Genomic DNA, 21,380 nt, shown 5'->3' on the forward strand with positions numbered 1-21,380 from the left:
TGGGCCCAACCCCACCCATCTGGCCCCTCCCCACACTGACCTGTGTCTCTCCCTGGTGACTTTCCTGCTCCTGCAGAGGCGGGGCTGACTCCACTCCTGCCTGTACTTTGTGTTTTCCTGAGGAATAATGTCTACTTCCCTACTGAAAATAGACACCCAGACATGAAACTTTTTTTTTTTCTGGATTGTTTTTTTGATGGGTTAATTGAAAAGATTCTTAAAAATTTAACAGGATATAGGGAGGAGCCACAAGGACCAGCCCGAACTGCATGCATTTGCTGTGCTGAGTCTGTGCAGGTCAGGGGCGGGAGAGGCTGTGAGGAGCCAAGGGGAATGGGGGCTGTGTCCAGTCGGGGCTCAGTGCATCGTGGGCTTTGATGGGGTCACTCCTCAGGGTCATCTCTCTGCTCCTTTGTCCCTGTCCTTCAGGAGCACCTGTCCCAGCAGGGCCTGCTATCACAGGGATTCAGACCCCACCTGGGCGTCCTGTCTCCAGGATGTCGGTGGGGCAGCATGTGGCTGGATCAGGGTTTGCTAAGGTCTTGTTGAGGAATTTTGCTTCTGTGTTCATCAGGGATATTGGTCTGTAGCTTTCTATTTTGTGTGTGATGTCCTTCTCTGCTTTTGGTGTCAAGGGAATGCTGGCCTCATGAGATGTGATGGCAGTGTTCCCGTTTCTTCTATTTTTCTGAAGAGTTGAGGAGTCAGGTGTTAGTTCATCTTTAAAGATTTTGTAGAAGGTACTGAAAATGTCTGGTTCTGGGCTTTGTTTTTTGGGAAAATTTTGATTCGTGTTTCAGTATCTTTGCTTGCAGTTGCTTTGTTCTGAATCTTCCTGACTCAGTCTCAGAAGGTTGTCTACTTCTAAGAATTTCTCAGTTTCTTCTAGGTTATTTGAGGTTATTCAATCAATTGACATATAGATAATTAGTATTTTATTATTATCCTCTCTATTCCTGAAATGTCTGCTATAATGTCTCCCCTTCATATCTTATTCTATTTATTAGAATTTTTTCCCTTTTTTCCTCCTTGAAAGTATAGCAAAATATTTGTCTGTTTTGTTTATTTTTTGTCAAAAACCAGTTTTTGGTTTCATTGATTTTTGGATGCCTTTGATTTCTGTTTCATTTATTTCAGCTTTAATATTTTTCCTTCTACTGTCTCTTTGTTTCATTTGTTCTTTCTAGCTATTTTTAGGCATAAGGTTTGATTCTTTCCTTGAGCTGTCTTGACTCCAGGTGTGGCCTGAATTGCTCTATATTCCCCTCTTAGTGCTGCTTGTGCTGTGCACACTGATAGGTTGTCATTTGTCTCAAAGTATTTTTAATTTTCTTCTTTGATTTCCCCCTTAACCCAATTGTCATGTGGTAGTGTGCTCAGTCATTATGAATTTATTGACACTTGTTCTGTGACCCAACAAGTGGTTTATTCTGGAGACTATTCCCTATACACTTGAGAGAACTGTGGAGTGCAGTGCCCTGTAGATATCTATTTAGCCCTTGGGGTCTAACACTCACTTAGAGGAAATTTTCCTTGTTGATTTTCTGTCAGGTGATGTGTCTTTGATCAAAGTGGGGTGTAGAGTTTCTTTACTAGTACTGTGCTGCTGCCAATATCTGTTTTCAGATGTGTTCATAGTTGCCTTATCTATTTTGCTGCTCCTTTGTTTGGTGCATGTGTATTGATGAGTGTTATGTCTTCCTGATGCAGGATTCCTTAATCGGATGATGGTCATCCCTGTCTCTTGTTACCTTTTTTAGCTGGAAGTTTATTTTATATTTTATGGCATTTTGGGGTGTCCCATTTTCTTGTGTTTTTCCCAAGAACTATTTTGATCCTGTCTCCTGGAGGCAGCATAAAGTTGGGTTTTGTTTTTTGGTGCAACCAGTCACAGTGTGTCTTTTTCTTTGGTGAATTCAATTTGTTTCCATGAAGGGTGATGACATGATGACTTACTACTGCGCTTTTGTCTTTAGTCAAATCCAGACAAGAAATGTGTGGTATCTGGAGCGGGTGGTGAGGGCTCCAGGGTCACTGCCTCCTTGGTCCCCTGGTCAGTTTGGAGGATGGTGTCGGTCCAGAGGCCCAGACATTAGCCAGGTGGCTGGGGTTCTGACCTGGGCACTGCCATAAGCCCTCAGTCTCCATGTCCTTGTTTCTGAGAGGGTGTGGGGGAGGGGTGTCAGGACAGTATCACTTCCCAGTTCACAGAGTGCTGGGGAGGGATCTGCAAGGTCACATGGAGAAAGTAACTGCTGAGGTCATGTAGTCAGCCTTTCATCAGCTCCCTGAGCCGCTTCTGTTCCTGTGCCCACATCTGGCTTTCAAGACCCAGCTCCCATGTCCCCTTCCTGCTGAGGAAGGAACCTCCCTGGCTCTGCCCTTGGCCTCCTCTGAGGCAGCTACTGCAGCCCTTCTCTCCTCACACACCCCAGGCTGCAGGGCCTCCTAGGTGGGGTCATGTGTTTCTCTGTGACCTAAACACCCTGTGGAGTATGTTCCTGGGCACCAGCATGCATTGGGTTAGGGTACCCCAAATGTCCACTGCAGGTCTGTGTCAGCAGAGTCGCCTGGGATGTGTTTAGAGAGAAGTTCCCAAGCCCATCCCCAGAGGCAGAGAGTGGGCTCTGGCTGCCCAGGGCTGGGGAGGGGAAAGTGGGGGTGGTGCCCATGGGCCCAGGCCCAGGAAACAAGGTTGTTGTGGTGATGGGGATGTTCTCAAGGTAGAGTATGGGATAATTGCTCTGCTCTGCACTTACCAAAAGGACATGACAGGTGAGCCTTCAACAAATGACTCAATGGTCAAAAGTTATATTTCAATAAATTTGCTTTAAAAACATTAAAAAATGGGTCCACAAGTTGCCCTGTGTCTGTCCTCCACTGTATCCTCATCGAGGGCTTGTGGGGCAGGAAACTGCCTCAGCCCACGAGGAGCTGAGCACAGACAGTTTCACTGCACAGATGCTGTCAAGGTGCTTCCTCTGCATGGTCCAGAGTCACGCGATGAGATGCTGACGTCACGCTGCTTCTGTGATGGGAGACACTTTGAGGGGCCATGGGTGGGAGGCAGCTTATTTTTCATGTGGGCAGAATGGAAATAATTAGTGTCCAGAAGGTCTATTGTGTTGGTTTTCAACTTTCAATTTTCCACCAATTCTGGGATACACAGGAGGGGAGACAGTGCCCCTGTGAGTGTGTCTGACTTGCTGGCTCTTCCTCGTGAGGAGAATGAAGCAGAAGGGACGCACCATGTCACAGAGTCAGGCTCAGAGGGGCTGAGACTTCCCGCCCGGGCTCCCCCCCGTCCCTCTCTGGGGTGACTCCCTGCACACGGTGGACCCTCAGCTAAGGGGACGCCCACAGGACAAGGACCTGAGGGTTTTCTCCAGGAGCCACATGCAGGAGCTCTGAGGCAGGTCCTTCCACGCTGATCACGGCCATTCAGAGTCGCCAACATCTCGTCCCCATCGCAGCCTCGTGGGACCCAGAGCTGGAGCCTCTGAGGGAGGCCCCTCCTGCTGCCTCCCCCTCAGAGACTGTGGAGACGCCAGATCTTTGTTTTAGGTGCAAAGGAGGAAGTGATTTGGTACAAACCAGTAAAATATTCAGGCGATAAAGTGATCAGTGGCTGTTTTCTCACAAGAAACAGTGGAGGCCAGAGTAGCTCGGGTGACGGTCAAGGTCCTGATAGCAATGAGCTGTCAGAAAAGGGTTCCACGTCCTCTGAAGTGTCCTTCAAAATATGTGATTTTAAAAAATCAGTTCTACCGTTTTTAGATTCCCATTTAATTTTGCTGTTTTGTTTCTTTATACTATCCCCAGAGTGGTGTCTGCAGGGTCACGGCACAGAGGGGCTGTCAGCAGCCTGGAGCTGTGAGCAGGGCTGACTCTGACCCGCCTGCTGGGAGTGGGGCCTTGGAGGCCCAGAATCAGGCCCCAGGGCTGGCCCTCCAGGGCAGCACAGGCCTTTCTCCTCTTAATTCCCCAATCACCTCCTCTTCATTGCAGGAATCTCCCTGCCACCCCAGCATTGGGGAGTTGGGGAAGATGTTGTGGCTCAGGAAATGGGGGCGTCCTCCAAACCATCTGTCCTCTCCTCCTCTCTCTCCTTCATCAGCCTGAGTGTGTGTGTTTGAGTCACACCAGCCCTGCACGGACAGGAAAGGCCCAGAACTTAAGTGATTCCCTGGGCAGTTACAACTCCAGCCCCTCTGCAGTCCCACAGGGGAGACAGAGACTCTCCCAGCCCCAGCCAGAGCCGCGTCACCCACACAGGCCTTCCCCTCACAGTGTCCCTGATGCTGCCCCTTCCTGGCCCCACCCTTCCTGGTGCCCCCACCACTCCTTTGGGGCCCCATCCCCTAGTCCCCATTTTCATCCTCTGCTCCATTTCCAGGAGCCTTCCTGTCTTCCTAGTGACGCCCTGGGGGCTCTCCTCAACATCCCCTCATTCAGGGATGGAGAATTTTTAAAAGATGTATATTTATTTATTTATTTCCTTACAGCGTGGGTCATCTTTCTATAGTTATTGTTCCTCTTAGGTGCGGCCCTTCCACCAATGATCCACCACACACCACCACCAGCTCCCCGGGTCTCTCCCCGGCTCTGATCACTCCTGCTCCCCCTGCTGCAAGACGTGGATGGGTGGTTGGCCCCGGGTCTTGGCGTTATCCTGGAACCTTGTCCTTTTCCTGGGCGAGGACCTGGGCTCCTGGGTAGAACTGAATGTTAATTCCCAGGAGGAGGCGCTTTCACCCCTGGAAGCAGAAGCAGAAACAAAGTACAGAGACTCTGGAGTCCACGGATCCATCCGAGACTGAAGGAACCTCTATATTTGGGGATCAGCCCATAATCTGGGAATCAGCTGTAATGACCTGGAAACCTGCTTTTGTCCTTTGTCCACAGGACTAAGAAAATTTGGGGACTTCTGACCTGACACTGGACTTGGGCGCCCCCTTGTGTGCAGATCCCTGTCCTGCCGCTGGGGGCCCAGGGAGCCTGGGGAGGGCCTGGCTGAGCAGGAGAAAGGGCGGCTCTGGTCTCCTGTGCTCAGCCCTGTGGCCACACGGGGGCGCTGCCGCGCTGCTCCGGATTCTGGTGAAGCCTCAAGGATGGGGCTGGGGCTGAGGTGGGCAGAGTTGGGGGTCCTGGAGGGCGGCGTCCTGGCGGTGAGATGCTCTGTGAGGAGTCAGAGAAGCAGGCCTCAGAAGAGAGGAGACTCCGGAGCCTGCCTTGTGTGTGAGGTTTCCAGCTTTTCTCCCAGAACCCCTCTCTCCAGTCCCTGGATACCTGGGAAAACTGGAAAAGAAAAAAAATTTCCATCTATAACCTATTAAATATTGAGAGTATTTTAAAAAATAACATTTAAAGAATACTGTTCGATTTACAGAAAAGTTGCAAAAGCAGTACAGGTCTTGCTTACCCCACACCATTTCCATTTTGTTAACATCCTACAGGAGTACAGATTTTTTTTTTTTTTTACAACTAATGCAGCAATGGTGACACAATAACTAAATGCCATACTTTAATTCGTTTTTGCTAATGTCCATTTTATGCCCAATAATCCCATCCAGTTTGCCTGGATGACAGTTTCTCAGACTTTCCTTGTTTTTATATCATTGACACTGGTGAGGAGTGATGTTTGGGAGAGGTGTTGGTGTCACAGTTGGGGGTTCTTGGGTTACCTCTAAGAAAAGCTTCACCAGAGTCCTCATTTCAGTGGCATGAGGGCACACACACACACACACACACACAAATGGAAAGAAGATGATGCTTACACAAACAAAATTGGCAAGAGGAGCTGCCCCTGGAGAGAGTGGGTGTGTTAGGAAAAGCCTGTTAGTGGAGGCTCATTAGAAATCTGTTGGTGTGTGTGATGTGGAATTACACATTTTTATAGGTGTGAAGCTGTATTCCAAATATTTATACAGTGTTACAAACTAGTGTAACACACACACATATATATATATTAATTATTGCCTTTGGGTATTGTGCTCACATAACCGCTAAACGCCATGATCCATTATGGAGGTCTTACTATGTGGCCTCTAAGTTGAATCATAGTCTCTAGTATACTGTCAGCTTCCAATCCTCAGATATGGAGGAAATTTCTAATTCCGTTTGCTCCTCAGTTGATCTATATAGCCAACATCTGCATCAATAACAAAGAAAATCCTTGAATTTCCTCAAATTGTGTCCTGGAAAATATTCCTCAAATTGTGTCCCCTGCAGTTATTTCATTGTTTTCCTTTCCTTTCCAGTCTGATTTGGCTAATTTTAATGCCAAATTAAAATTCCAATAGGGAACAGCGATAGAGAACGAAATAGATGAGATAGTAATACATCAACTCCTTAAGTATTTTCTTGTAGCCCTAGGAAAATCAAGTGTCCTCCACGGTGGTGAAAAGAGGAGATGATTTCCTGATGCAGGAGCACTCACAATGTAATGGAAACGCAGGGTTGTATTGCCATGAGTTTGATCCCTAGCCCATTTTGGAATAGGGCCGGAGTCCTGTGTCATAAGCCTATATAACTAACCTGGGTGCCGGGTTCCAAGGAGGACCATGGATTTGTGGTTCATGGGTGCACACTTCTCTGCCCCACCGAGGGCATATTGTGGCATCATCCTTGTAGGGACTTTGGGCCCAAGACCTGTTTCCTGTGGTTTCCTGAGGGGAGGTTCCCCAAAATGTGTTTGCATGGACTAGCTGTGAGCCATCCTCAAACTTCTATAATGGATTTTCCCTTCACGTATTTCAGTTGTATTCTGTTGTATAGTGATTTGTGGACTAGGCAATGTAGCAGAAGTAAACTGAAGCAAGTCGATTAAGAGTTGATAAATGAATGTAATGTCACAGAATTAGCTGATTGATTTATTCTCAAAATGTTTATAATTCAGTTAGTTTATGCTTTAGTTTGAGTGACCATGTTTATCCCTTCATCATATTGCTCTGTACTATTCTCAAATAGTTTCTCATTTAAAGCCATTTCTCCTTGATCTGCTTTGCAGACTTTCCAAAGAAAGACTGCCACCTTTTTCCAATGTATTTTTTAAGCATAGAAGAACTGGGGTGTAGTCCAGAGGTAGAGTGGTTGAGAGGATTCACCAGAGAGAGTGGGGAGCAGAACAGACAGATGTACTGAAATACACTGCTCAAGGGAGAAGCAGGCATGATAGGAGAAGGCTGCTGTACCCTCTGTGGCTTAGCTCCCTCGTGGGGAATTGAACTCAGGCCATTGCAGGGACAGAGCTGAGACTTACTCCCTAAGCCACCAGCGAGGCCCCTTTTCCAATAATTTCTCACTGCATTGTTGACCATATAGAATTTACTATAAAATGAATGTGTCTTGACTGATCAATGAATCATGTCACAGGCAAGTTTTAGATTTAAATTAATTGGTATGCATGTGTAAGGACTCTATACTACATGGTTGACATGAACAGATTTTCTGGTTTTTAAGTTACTCTGAAATTGAAAAGAGTCTTTTTGGTAAATGTCAAAGTTAAAACTAACATGAAAATATTTAACCTTTCATTCTTATTATAGCAAAATGGAAAATAACAAATGGCAGGGTTTCACATGGTAGCCCTGAAGGATAATGCTTTTTAGATTCCTTTTATCCATCTCTTTTAATAAATAGCTCTTCATTATCTTTTTATGTTACAAGTTTGCATACTGAACCAGATTGCAATGAAAGAACAGTCTAATGAAAAACACTATGTTTGAAATAGATGTAGGTCATTCTATGCCCATAAATTTTTAAGTAGGTGATGGAAAATTGGTCTCCAAGTAAGAGTTTTGTTTTATTTTCAAGTTAGGCTATAGTTTTGTCTGTGAGCAAACCATTTACTCTCTCTGGTATTACCTTTCTTCTAACTAATTCTGTGAGTCATAGTCTCCTCCGGTCCTACCGATATTATTGCAAATAGCAAGATTTAATCCGGTGGGGTTTTTTTAGCAGCTGAGTAGTATTGGTGTGCTGTGCGCCGTATCTTCATAAGCAACTCATCTGTTGTAGGACCCTTAGGTTGCTTCCAGAACTTTAGTATTGAAAATACTATTACATAGGAGTGCACATAGGAGTGCACATATCCCTTCATATTAGTGTTTTTGTATACTTCAGAGAGATATCTAAGAATGGGATTGCTGGATCATCAGGTAGAACTATTTTTTGTATTTTCAGAAATATCTATACTATTTTTCTAGGAAGGGAAACAGTCTTCATTTCCACCAACAGTGGAGTAAAGACATGGATATAATTTCTGAAATCACAAAATACACAGAAAAACAAAAATGACTGAGTTCCTTAATCAGCCTTAGAGATGACTTTTGTCATCCGGATTACATTGGCAAAGGAAACGAAAGCAAATATAAACAAATGGGACAATATTTTCTTTTTAAATTTTTTAACAGTTTTTTTTTTAAAGATTTATTTATTTATTTATTCATACAAGCACTGGGCACAGTCAGAAGCGCAGGAGGGTGAGAGAATTCACCAGAGCCAGAGTGGAGAGCAGAGCAGGCAGAATGAAGTAGTACACTGCTGAGGGGAGCAGCGGGCGGCAGGAGAGGTCTGCGCACCATGTGGGACCCTTGCCTGGTGGCTGGGGATCGAACCGGGGCTGCAGAGGCTGGAGGCAGATTTGCAATCCAGTGCTCAACCGCTGCACCACCGGGAAGGCCCCAAATGGGACAATATTAAACTAAAAAGTTTCTATAGCGTGAAAGCAACCACTATTAAAAAAAAGACAAGCTAATGACTTGGAGAAAATACTTACATATGTCAGACATGGGCTTAATATAGAAATTTTATAAAGAATTCATTAAACTCATCACGAAAAGAACAAACACCTCCATTAAAAAGTGGACAGAGATGTTGAAGAGCGACTTGTCCACAGGAGACAGAGATGGCAGCAGGCCCATGAACGTGTGTTTCTCCTCTCCTATTCAGAAAGCATATCAGGAGCAAAATGAGCGATCATCTCCTATTTGTTAAGAGAGTTATTATCAAAATAGACAAGAAACAAGTGATGGTAAAGTGTGGAGAGAAAAAAATCTTTGTAGATTGTTGTTAGGAATTTCAATTGTTGCAATCATGGAAAATAGTGTGGCAATCCCCAACAAAATTAAGAATAGAAATATCGGGCCTCCCCTGGTGGCGCAGCGGATGAGCACTGGGCTGCAAAGCTGCCCACAGCGTCTGCAGCGCCGGTTCGATCCCGGCCACCAGCGAGGGACCCACATGGTGTGACAGACCTCTCCTGTCGTGCCCGCTGCTCCCCTCAGCAGTGTATTTCGTCACTCTGCCTATTTTGTCTCCGTTCTGGCTCTGGTGAATTCTCTCACCCTCCCACACTTCTGGCTGTACCCAGTGCTAGTATAAATAAATAAATAAATCTTAAAAAAAAAAAAAAAAGCAAATAGCAATTACATCTACCAAGTTGCTCAGGATAGAAAGTTTGGCAGCATCTTTAATTTCTGTCTTTCCCTCACTTTCTATATCCATCCAAATCAGCCCTATTAGCTAACATCCTAAGCAACTTACCACTCTGACCCACTCCTCTCTCTTTGTCTACTGCAAGTTTCTCGGTTGTTTTCCTGTTGCATTCTTGTTCTCCTACAATCTAGTTTCCCCAATGCAAAGAGATTTTTCTCAAACACAAATTATTCAATTCACTCCACGCTCCAACACCTCTCTCCGTTTTCACAATTATCATGACGTTCAGGCCACCACCCTGAATTAGGAAGTTCTGAGTGACTAGTTTCTGGGAATATCTTTGACCTTGTCTCACAATTCCTTCTCCTTTGTCCACATGAAACACTGACCTCCTTTTTCTTCCTGCAGCGTGATTCAGTCCTTTCTGCCTCTCTGTGCTCCCCTCTGCAATTGTGCTTTCTCCCAAACTTTGCTGTAAGCATCCTGGTCTGTCAATAGAGTTCATATTGTCATTTATTGAAGTCTTATAATTTCCATGAAAGAATAATGTTTTCATAGCTTTACAGATACATACATTTTATTAAAAATATCCTTAAGGGTTTCATATTTTGATGTTATCCTAAATGGCATTGAAAATTCAATTGGTTTGTTACGATCCTTTGTACAGATCCAATCGCCATTTGTTATTTCTCTGTTGGATATTTTAAAACTTATTTATATTGCTTTTATTCCCTGCCACTAAAAAGTCGGTTTTATCACAATAGTCTCTCTATATCTTGATCACTAGAACACTATCAATTCTACAAAAGTACAGTGTAGTTTCTCAATTATTAGTCATTGTTTCTTTTGAGTGAATATCATATATAGGTAACCTTGGAAAAAGTAATTAACCTCTCTAAATCTCCTTCCTCAGATATTAATATATTTGTAAGTGCACATATTGATATATGTAATATATATAGAATTAAAACAATGATACTTATACTTCCTGATATTTATCACTATTAAATCACTTTATTTTGGTTGAAGTGTTAAAAGCAACCTAAAAAACAAAGTATTCTGAATTTCCTAACATTTTTGTTTAGTTTTTAAACACACTGGTATTGTTATGACCTATTGGATTTGTTAGTATATTCCTTCTCAAAGGAACTTTTGTGCATATAGTATTATTATTTAATGTTATTTTTCTACTAAACTGACTGCATGACACAATTATAGCCCCCAAAAAAGAAAGACAGGCTGAAAAAGAATCCTGAAATTACCTCTTGAAAATTTTAGAATTTAAACCTTACTAGTTCATTGCAACAGTAGTAACTGTGCCTCCTTTTTTTTTTTTTAATTTTTTTAAAGATGTATTTTATTTATACAAGCACCAGGGTACAGGCCAGATGCGTGGGAGGGTGAGAGGATTCCCCAAAGACAGCCTGGAACAGAACAGACAGACTGACTGAAATCCACTGCTGAGGGGAGCAGCGGGCGGGGCAGGAGGGGTCTGCGCGCCACATGGACCCTCGCGGGCGCGGCAGAGGCTGTGGACAGCTCCCCAGCGCGCGCCCAACCGCCTGCGCCCCCTGTTTGCTGTTCTCCCCACAGTGTGAGCGCGACAGTAAAGCATCTGCACAAGGCGGGGCCAGGATGGGGACGCCTGGAAAAGCCAAAACCCAGGACGGGATTGCTCGGGACAAATGAAAGGGCCTCTCGGGCATTCCAAGGGTTGTCGTTAAGCGGCAGCTTTTTCCTTAAGGCTGAGAAACCGCTGGCGGTTCCCTCTGCCAATGGCTGTGGCCTGTGGCTCTGACGCCACAAAGAGCCCTTGTGATGGCACCGGCACCGCCTGCATCAGGCCCGCCCGGACTGCGCCTGTGTCCTCAGGAGCCGGGAAGCTCTGGACAGTGACCTGTGCACTCCGGATGAGGAGAGAGAGAGAGAGAGAGAGAGAGAGAGAGAGAGAGAGAGAGAGAGAGAGAGCGTGTTTTGGGGTATTTGGTTCTCTTTTGTTTTATTTATTGGTTTATTTATTTAATTATTTCTATAGGTTATTTATTTTAGTTATTTTATATTTCTTTCTGTGTTTTTTTCCCTTATTTTCCTTGTTTTTTTTGTATTTGCTTATAGTTTTTTTTTCTTTTTCCTTTTATTTGTTTTTTTATTTTCCTTTATTATTTTGTTATTGGCTTTTATTTTTTTTAATTTTCTTTATTTTTTTCTTCAGTTTTTAGTTTTGTGATTTTTATTTTTCGAGTGGTCTCTCCCATTTTCCCTTCTGTTCTTGTTTCGTTGTTTGTGCTTTCTTCCCTTTGTCGTTTCTCTGGGTTTTTATTTTGATTTGTTTGTTTGTTTGTTTGTTTGTTTTTTCAGTTTTTAGTTTCTAATTGTGGTTTGTTCTGTTGTTCTATTGGTCTTTGCTGTTCTGTTTTATTCTTAAATTTAGTGGTTGGTTTTTAATTATTTTATTTTTAATCATATTTTTACGTTTACATCTCATTTGTCATTTTTTGTTTGTGTGGTTTCATTTATTTGTGTTGTAGTTAGTATTGCTAGTAAGCTGAGTGAGGTTAGTATTGTTGGTAGAGTTAAGTTAGCATTGTTAGTATTTAGTGAGGTGAGTGAATACTTTCTGAGTACTATTAATACTAGATTAATAGTCCATTTGTTCATATCGTAGGAGAGTCAGCTGTCAGTGGAGGTAGCGCAAGGGCTGGGAGCACAGTCAGGGCTGGTGAGGGTGGTCAGCTTAGTCAAGTGCACAGGCGCTATGTCCCAGGGACGGCAAGGGCAAAGCTACCTGGCGCTGCGGGAGCTGGGGCGGGGCTCCCACGCCAAGGTGACGCTGGCGCTGCACGTGCTCACGGGCACGAAGGTGCTCGTCAGGGGGTCCGCAAGTCCGAGGTGCCCGACCTCCGCCTCCTGGCCCGCGAGATGGGGTGCATGAAGGCCCTTCACCACCCGAACATCGTGGAGCTCTTCCAGGTGGTGGACACCAGGCCGGAGCTGCAGCTCGTCATGGAGTACGTGCAGGGGGAGGACCTGCAGGACTTCCTGGACAGGCGTGGGCGCCTGGGCGAGCGCGAGGCCCGGCCGCTCTTTCGGCAGATCCTCGCGGCCCTCAGCCACTGCCATGCCAAGGGCATCGCGCACAGGGATGTGAGGCCCAAGAACATTCTGCTGACCGGAGAGGGAAAAGTGAAGCTGGTGGACTTTGGGCTCAGCGTCCAGGCCTTCAACCGGGCGCTGAGCACATGCTGCTGTCGCCCAGAACACAGGGCCCCCGAGGTCTACCTTGGCCAGCGCTACAATGGCCCCAAGGTGGACGTGTGGAGCCTGGGCGTCCTTCTCTACAGAATGCTGCCCTGCAAACTGCCCTTCAGGGCGCCCCACCTCCCGGCGGTCAGGGTGCGCGTCCTGGGCGCGTACCTCCAGCTGCCCCACTACCTCACGGAGCAGTGCCAGGACCTGCTGGCCAAAATGCTGGAAAGGACCCCTGGAGGCGCCGCCCCCTGGAGTGCATCCAGCAGCACCCCTGGGTCGCAGAAACGAGCGAGGGACTCCTGCCCTTCAGCGAGCCGTGGCTCAGCCCCCAGGACCCGGCCATAATCAAAGCTATGGAGCGCCTGGGCTATGAGAGGCAGGAAATTCGGGAGGCCATTGACGCTGACAAGTACGACGAGGTCATGGCCACCTACCTGATCCTCCGCTCCAGGAAGCAGGCGGGGGAGGAGGACTATGAGGAGGAGGCACAGGAGCGGCCCAGGCGCGTCACCTTCCGGGTGCCAAAGCACGTCACCTTCTGGGAGCCCGGTGACCCCGATTCCAAGGACAGCACCCCGTAACCGGAGGTTTCGGGGAATGCCCGAAGGCCGGGTATCCTGGAAAAGCAGGAAGTCCAAAAGAGGGGAAAGGATGCCACCCCGGGCACCAGGGTCATCTCCGCAGGAGTCCCTGAGCTGGAGGATGCCCAGAAGCACACCACCGCCGCAGGGCCAGGCTCCCTGTTAGAGGACGCCCCGAAGGGCAGACCCTCTGCGCTAGGCCCGGTGCTGGAGGACGCCTGGGGGGACACCAGCACCTCTGTGGCCAGACCCCAGCAGGAGGACACCAGGGAGCACAGCAGCACCTCGGTGTCAGTCCTCCAGCTGGAGGACGCTGGGGAGCACGGCAGCACCACTGAGACAGGCCCCCCAGCTGGAGAGGGACCAGGAAAGCAGGGCCAGCATGATCTGTCCAGCTCCACAGGCCTCCAGCACCCCCCTAAGACCTCCCCCAAGACGTGGCTGGCCTTCCAGTGCAGTGGCCCCTTCAGCAATCATCAGGGCCAGAGACAGGGTATTAGAAATTATCCTGAAATTTTGTTGCTGCTGTGCAGCATTTGAATTGCAGAACAACAAAGATTAAAAATAGCACCACACCAGACAAAAGCCTCCCCACCCCCAAAGCACAACCACTCAGTGGCCATGGGGAACAGGAGTACACCAGGGAAGGTTGAAGCTCTGGAGAGGCTCAGGGGCTGGGCCCAGTCACAGGGGCCAGGAGCAGCATGAGACACACAGGACTGCAGCACAGAAATGTGGGCAAAACGATGTCCCTGGAGCACAGATGTCCCTGGAGCAGAGCAGGTAAAGGACCAGGAGGGCCACGGAACTGGTGAAACACCTGGAGGGGAACAGAGCGGGTGAGTGGTGGGGTGTGGAGGGGTTGGGGAGAGCTGAGCAGGTACAGGGCCCAGGAGGGGTATGAGGCTGTGTGGGTGGCCAGGGCCAGAGGCAGGAAACCCTGGGCCTCTCTCCCCCATCATAGGCTCAGTTCCCTGAGGACCGTACTGCCCCCTTGCTGGGAGAGACCTGCTGCTCTATCCTGGGCACAGGGATGGCACAGAGGGTGCAGGAGCTCTTGCAAAGGCTTGGGCCCAGGTGGTGAAACGTGCAGATTGCAAGGAGCAGATAGAGAGGCTCTCTAGCTCCCCTTAAGAAAGACTCGGGGACCAGTGTATTAGAATCCAAACAGGACTCTTCAAGGTGGACAGAGTTTATCCACAGACCAACCTTACTCCACCACGACCTGCTCAGCTGGAAAATCCGCACATCTTACACCAGGAAGCCCTAGGCTACGATCAGTCTCAGTCCCGCAGTGAGCACGCCTAAGTGTCCATTGTGACCTCAAACTTTTGCAGCTTGGGATTCTTACACAGTGTCAGCCCAGCTGGAATTTCCCCTTTTAAAAATCCTCTCCAGGGCCTCCCCGGTGGCTCAGTGGTTGAGCGCTGGGTTGCGATGCTGCCCGCAGCCTCTGTGGCGCTGGTTTTATCCCCGGCTGCTCCCAGGCCACAGGAGGAGGGTCCCACATGGCGCGCAGACCTCTCCTGCTGCCCGCTGCTCCCCTCAGCAGTGTACTTCGATCCTTCTGCCTGCTCTGCTCCCTGCTCTGGCTCTGGTGAATTCTCTCACCCTCCCGCGCTTCTGACTGTGCCCAGTGCATGTATAAACAAAACGAACAACCAAACAAATAAATAAATAAAAACATGCCTCTATGGAAAAAAAAAATCCTATCCAGATGGCCACCCACCCCTCCTCCTCCCTGGATTCAAACCCTGCAGGGTGACCTTAGCCAAATTGGAAACATTAATATCACCCAACAGATGCAGGCTTTGGACACCATTCTCTGCCAAGTAAATCACTGGGGACAGGAATGAAAAGCTACAGGGGCTGTCTACCTAAAATTTGTGTTTTTTCATCGTTGTTTAGATGATGTTCAATTCCCTTAGAAAACTAAGGTTTTGCTAAGTCTGGCAAATGCAAGTGAAGTGAGGTATGTGTGTTTGAAAAAAGAAATGTATGGAAGAGGGATATTCTGAAGGGCCTTAAGATTATGTAAAGCCAGATGGGTAAAATGAAATGGCATTAGAATGAAAGCAAGCAAAAGAAAGTGTTGAAGGTCTGAGAGGGAGGTTTTGGTGAGAAATCGTGTGTACTCAGGTGTCTCCCCCTCCTCCAACACATTCATGGGCTTGCTCATCTGACCAGCAAAGCCCCCTCTGATCGATATTTCGTCAGCGAAGCTGGGGCCAGGACATCCAAACATGGACTAGCTCTCCCTTACTGCCATGGATCCTGCCCCTAGTAGGCCCAGTGATCATGATGATGCGTTTCTTTGTTTCTACACCATGTTTTCTCTGCTTTATCCAGGCCAAGCTCTCTGAGATGAGCCTTTGCTCTCCCAGACCCAGGAAAGCCATTCCTGTTATAGACAGATGAGCAACAGGGAGTTGCTCTAGGGGTTCTGGGCCAACCTGGGCCAGTCCAGTGACCAGTTGCTTATTTCTTTAAACAAATGGATCCCACTGTAAGAGGATGGCAGCCCTGCCTGCGCGCACGTGCGGCAGCTTCTCGTCTCGCTAGACAGGCCTTAAAACCCACACTGGGCCAACCTGTAAATGTTAGTTCTCCACATTGGCTCCAGGACCTGCTCAGGCTCATTCACCAGGCTGAGAGCAGGTCTTGGAGCCGATGTGGAGAACTAACCTTTACAGGTTGGCCCAGTGTGGGTTTTAAAGCCTGTCTAGCGAGACGAGAAGCTGCCGCAAGTGCGCGCAGGCAGGGCTGCCATCCTCTTACTGTGGGATCCATTTGTTTAGAGAAATAAGCAACTGGTCACTGGACTGGCCCAGGTTGGCCCAGAACCCCTAGAGCAAAGCCCTAGTGTCAAAGACCCTCTCATCTCCCTCTCCCAATCCTCGACTCTCCATCCTGCTAGGCCTCACGGGTGTTCCACTCCCTAACGCAGATAACACCCTCTTCTTACTATGGTAGACACCATCACCAGTCAGACAATGGACCTGCCTTTATCTCAAAGATTACTCCACAGGTCTCCTCCCTGGGCGTCACCTGGGAACTACACATTCCTTCCCGACCGCAATCCTCTGGTAAGGGAGAGCGGGTAAATGGTCTGACCAGAGACCACCTAACCACTGAGCTGCGCAAATCCTAGGTGGAGCTGCTCCCACTGGCTTTAATGCACCTCTGAGCCACTCCCTGTGGCCCCTTGTTCCTTAGCCCCCTTGTATGGATGTATGGCAGACCTCCTCTTACTAACCATGAGCTCCCCGTCCAACTTAAACTGTTGGCTGGATATTTTTCATACTTCTCTGCTCAGACAGCTGCTCCAAGAACACACAGACCGTTGTCTGCCACAACCTGTGCCTCCGTCCCCTGATGCACCTGTCAACCTGCTGTGTCCTGGAGACCAGGTTCTTCTGAAAGCCATCTCTCCAAAACCACTTCCGCCAAAGTGGATGGGTCCACACACGATCATCCTGACTACACCAACGGCTGTCAAGGTCTTGGGCAACACGTCCTGGCATCAGCTTTGCAGGGTCAAACTGGTCCCTGTGGACAAGCAGTATGTATGCAAGCACATGGGCCCAACTCGGGCACGCATCACTGCGCCCCTGGTCCAGGTTCCACTCAGCCTACAGAGCAGAGGCCCTCTGACTCTCCCTCCTCTGTTTCTAATCCAATCACTTCAAGCCACTTCCAGTTCTTCTGTCTATGCCTGGAGATTCCTATCAGCACAGCCTCAGGCAAGGTATTAGCACTCACAGGGCCTCTGATCCTGATCTTATTTTTTCTTTTTTGCCCCATGCTTACTGCATTTCATCCAATGCTGGATCCAAGACCCGCCCCGTAGCACCTTTAACCAACTCCTCCACCTATATCCTCGTGTCCCTGCAAAGACCTTCTCATAACCAGGCCTGAGCCCCCACCCCGGTCTTCGCACCCATCCAGCAGAAAGTAGCCAAAGAAAGAACCGTCGCCCCTTTTCCTATCAACAAAAGGCTGGTATGAAAGGTCGATGCAGGGGCCAGGAATGGGGAAGCCCACATACAAACAACAAGATGGCCCTGACACCAGTACCCCTGATTCCATCAAACCAAAACTGAAGCCATAAGCAGGGGAAAACAACTCGGCTCCACGAAAAAACAACTTTGTTCCACCTAAACCTGTTTCCCCCCCGCTACCAACCCAGTTTTCCTGTCTAACCTCTCCTCACCCTATGAAATGACATCTCCCCCCACAACGGGCGTGACTTCAGGGACACCCCACCCTGGGTGAGCATAGCTCGCCCGGGGACGCAATGAATTTTCCCTTCCTTTGAGAAAGTTTAGCCTGGCTCCCCTTTTCTTTGCCACGCCAAACCTTTCGTCTTGGTGCCCGAAACCTGGAAGGCTGTGTCCACTGGCTCTGGGGCCACCTTCCCGTCCCTGGGACCTCTCCTCTCCATGGCAGACGCCTCACATCCACCACCGGCCTTGATCCTTGGGGTGAGTCACTGCCTGACCCTCCTTCCTAGGAGGCCCTCACCCCTGGTTATCCGGCTCCTCTCCTTACCCCCATCCAGGTCGACTGTTCCATAAACCACGGGCCTATGCCAGCCGACTCCCATTGCTCCTGGTTCTGGATTTGGGGACGCCCGTGCCACCCAAGTGTCCCAGTCCAGGCGACAACCTAGCGGTGGAGACGTCCCCCTCGTTCGCCTGCCCCCATTCCAAAGGCCAGGACCGGGTCGTGGGACGCCGTGATTCGGGGCCTGTGCCCCCATAGGTTAGATGAGGAGGTGAGACGCTGCGTTCCTGAGTCTGTACCCCCATTCGTTGGGGAGAGGAGCCCACTTAGCCATGGTGTTATAGGACAGGGAGAGGGGCAGCCCAAACCCTGCAAACCTGCCTATTCTACATGGGTTCTGCCATCCGCCGCATCAACACAAAACATAGGAGACTTTAATGGGAAGGAAATTTAATAAAACTAGGAAACAATACAGGAAAGGCAAAGAGTCTAGTTTCTAAATGAAGCATCCAGAGTTACCCGTCCCCTCGTGGGTAAAAGTCCATCCAAATGGGATTGGCCCAGAGCAAGGCCCCAAAGCCTGCCACAAGTCTAAAGCATCTTCCAGTGGGGACCCACAGAAAAGGGTCACAAACAACTGGACAAGCCCGGAAGGAAAAGAGCAACATCAACATCAAGATAAAAGCTGCCATGGTCACCTCCCCACGGGTCTCACCCACATCTGTGTCACCCCGTCCACGACCAAAAGACAAGCGCAGTTTCTTCACGTGTCTCTAGGCTCCATGCGCCTCCTCCAGGTCTCCTGGCTCCATCCTGCTTCCTTCCTCAGTCTCTTCTTCAGCTTCTCCTCTTCCTGCTCAGCTCCACCCTCCCTTGGGTGGGGCAGGGAACCTCCCCCTTTCCTGGGGACCACCCTGTTACAATGGGGTTCACACATTCCAAGCCGAACCCGGCCACCCCTCTGGGATGCCTTCTCTCAAACCTCGATCCGCTGGGACTCAGGCCAGATCTGTGCTTCAGCGTCTCGTCTTCTCCTGCAACACTGCCCGGCCTCAGTGCCCATTGGAGAATGGCTCTCACTGGCCGGGACATGGCGCTTTCCATTTCATGGTCCTTACAGACCTAAACAGTCTCTGTCACCGCAATGGAACATGGTCAGGTCCCTCATGTCCAGGCTTGCTTTCTCGTGCGCTCCCGTCCCTCCCTCCTGCAAACCGGTCGTACTTTCCAAGTCTCCAGACTCCTCTCACTCCTCGCCCTCTCCGGACCCCTCTTCTGCGTTCTCTGATCCTCTAGATGTTCAGTCTTCACCTCCTTCAGCTCCCCAGGCCTGCCCCCACTTCCACCTCCCAGCTACCACACCTGCTCTCACAGTCGTCCTCTTTGTCCCCTTAGGGAGGTTGCGGGGACTGAAGGAGCAGATGGAGTCCACGATCCTTTCCCTCTGTCTGATCTCCCCCAGATTGAAAAGCATCTCGGCTGTTTCACTAAGGACCCCACTACCTACACCAAAGAATTTCGTTATCTTACCCAAGGTTACACCTCAGGTTACACCTATAACCTTCGATGTCATGATTACACGTTATCCTCTCTTCCACCCTGACCTCTAATCACAGAGAACTTGTTTTTCAGTCTGCTCGAGGCCACTTCACTGACACAACCATGCCCCCAGGCCCTGAAGCAGGTCCCCGCCAGGAGCCTGGCTGGGAATCCCAGACTGACACTGACGCGGGTCGCGGGGGCAGGGCTCGCTGAGACGCTTCATCCCCTGCCTCTTAGCCAGACTCCAAGCAGCAGCCAGTCTCCAAGGCGGTTAATTTTGACAAGTTGCGAGAGATCACCCAGTTCCACCCCGTACAGAGGAGGACGGTGACTACAAACAATGGCGAAGAGCATATGGCTGCTAGAACTTTTCATAAACCTACCCGGGATGCATTGGTTGCGTTACAACTGGCGTAGACAGAAGGACAGTTCAAAGCAGGACGGCTCTACGCAGACGAAACCCTTTGGAACCTCTGGAGGGATTGCCGGGTGGCTGGCTAAGAGCAGATGGTACTCCGTGGCCAACCTCCTCGCCAAGTGGGCACCTCCCCAGGAATGGCCAGAGGTAGATGGATCGGCGGGGCAGTTGGAACAGGCCCTGTATGAAATAGAAGAAACCCTGAATGCATGCAGTGCCCGTGAGGCGGCAGGAGCCGTGGGATGGGTGTTTCTCACAGCTCTGCTTGAGTCCAGGCAGAAAGAGCAATCTAGAGTCCAGCAAGTATGAGATGAGATGCGGAAAGAGATGCAGAAACTGCAACAACATTTGAGGATTCTGGAGGAAGAAGTTCAGAGAAACCAACCCACCATTCCGGAGATGCAGACTCAGAAAGGAAGGAGAGGGAGGCTTGTCCTTTGCCCCAATCTCAGCCGTTAATGGCAAACCAACCTGCAATGCTGGAGATGCCAGATTCCTATGGAGAGGAGGAGGAGGCTGGTCCCATGCTCTGGGTCCGCCCGGTGGTGACTCTGAAAATGAAGCAGCAGTGACCTATGGCCCCAAGGGGTCAGGCTGCTGGACCACCACAAATGACAGAATTTACTACCTATCAACCATACACCCAGGCAGAACTGGTGGACCTGGGCAGACATTTCCACCAGAAACCAGGGGAAACCCTTGGCAGCCTGGCTGCTACGTTTAGGGGACTGGGGGTGGATGGGATTATTTGCACAGCACAAGAGATGGACATACTTGACTGACTTTACACCCATCCTTGCAACAGAGGCTGCAGAACAGCCGATGGTGTTGCCAGGGCAACCACACCCACCTGGAATGGATAATGGCTGCCATACAGACAGTATGGGCTGATGCGGGAGACGTGCCGGACACAGTAAGCAGATGACAGACGTACGCCGAGCTGGTACAGGTCCTTCGGGAATTGGGGATGTGGCAGGCCATGTTTTATGTGAATACCTGTGGTCCTGACGACGAATGTTTCACAGCAGGGATGAGAGACTTGGTATTAAAGAATGCCCCCTCATCCTCATTTGGATCCCTCCTGGCAGTTCTAGCACCCTATGTGGGACGTCAGATACACGACGTCACAAGAATGATAGCCAGCTTGGGCGAAGTAGAGAGCCGGCACTCTCAAACTCAGAAGGGAAAACGGGTAGTTGTTGAAAAGTCAAAAGGAATGCCAAGGAGGGAAAGGAAACCTCTTGGCATCAAAGAACCTATTAAAGTCACCCGTAACCAAATGTGGACAGATTTAGTGAGAGCAGGTGCAGATAGCACTAAAATACACGCACAGCCCAATGCATATTTGTTGGAATTATGGCAGCAGCTGCAAGAAGACCAGAGGGTCACGCCCATGAGAAGGACTGCTGGTCAAGTGCAGCCTGGAAGCTCCAGGCCTCAGGCACACGCCCTGCGCCTGGAAGACCATTTGCTGCCAACCTCATCCTCGGGTAATGGCCTGATCACCTTCAGTAGGGTGAGGGCCAAGGAACCTGTGCACAGGGGACGGGCGGGGACCGGAGGCCACATGTGGAGCTTGCCATCCACTGGTCCCCAACTAACATGCAAAGCGTTTTAGCTCTGGTAGACACAGGAGCAGAATGTAC

The sequence above is a fragment of the Talpa europaea genome (assembly GCF_964194135.1).
Source record: "Talpa europaea genome assembly, chromosome: 2".
NCBI classification, from domain to species: domain Eukaryota; kingdom Metazoa; phylum Chordata; class Mammalia; order Eulipotyphla; family Talpidae; genus Talpa; species Talpa europaea.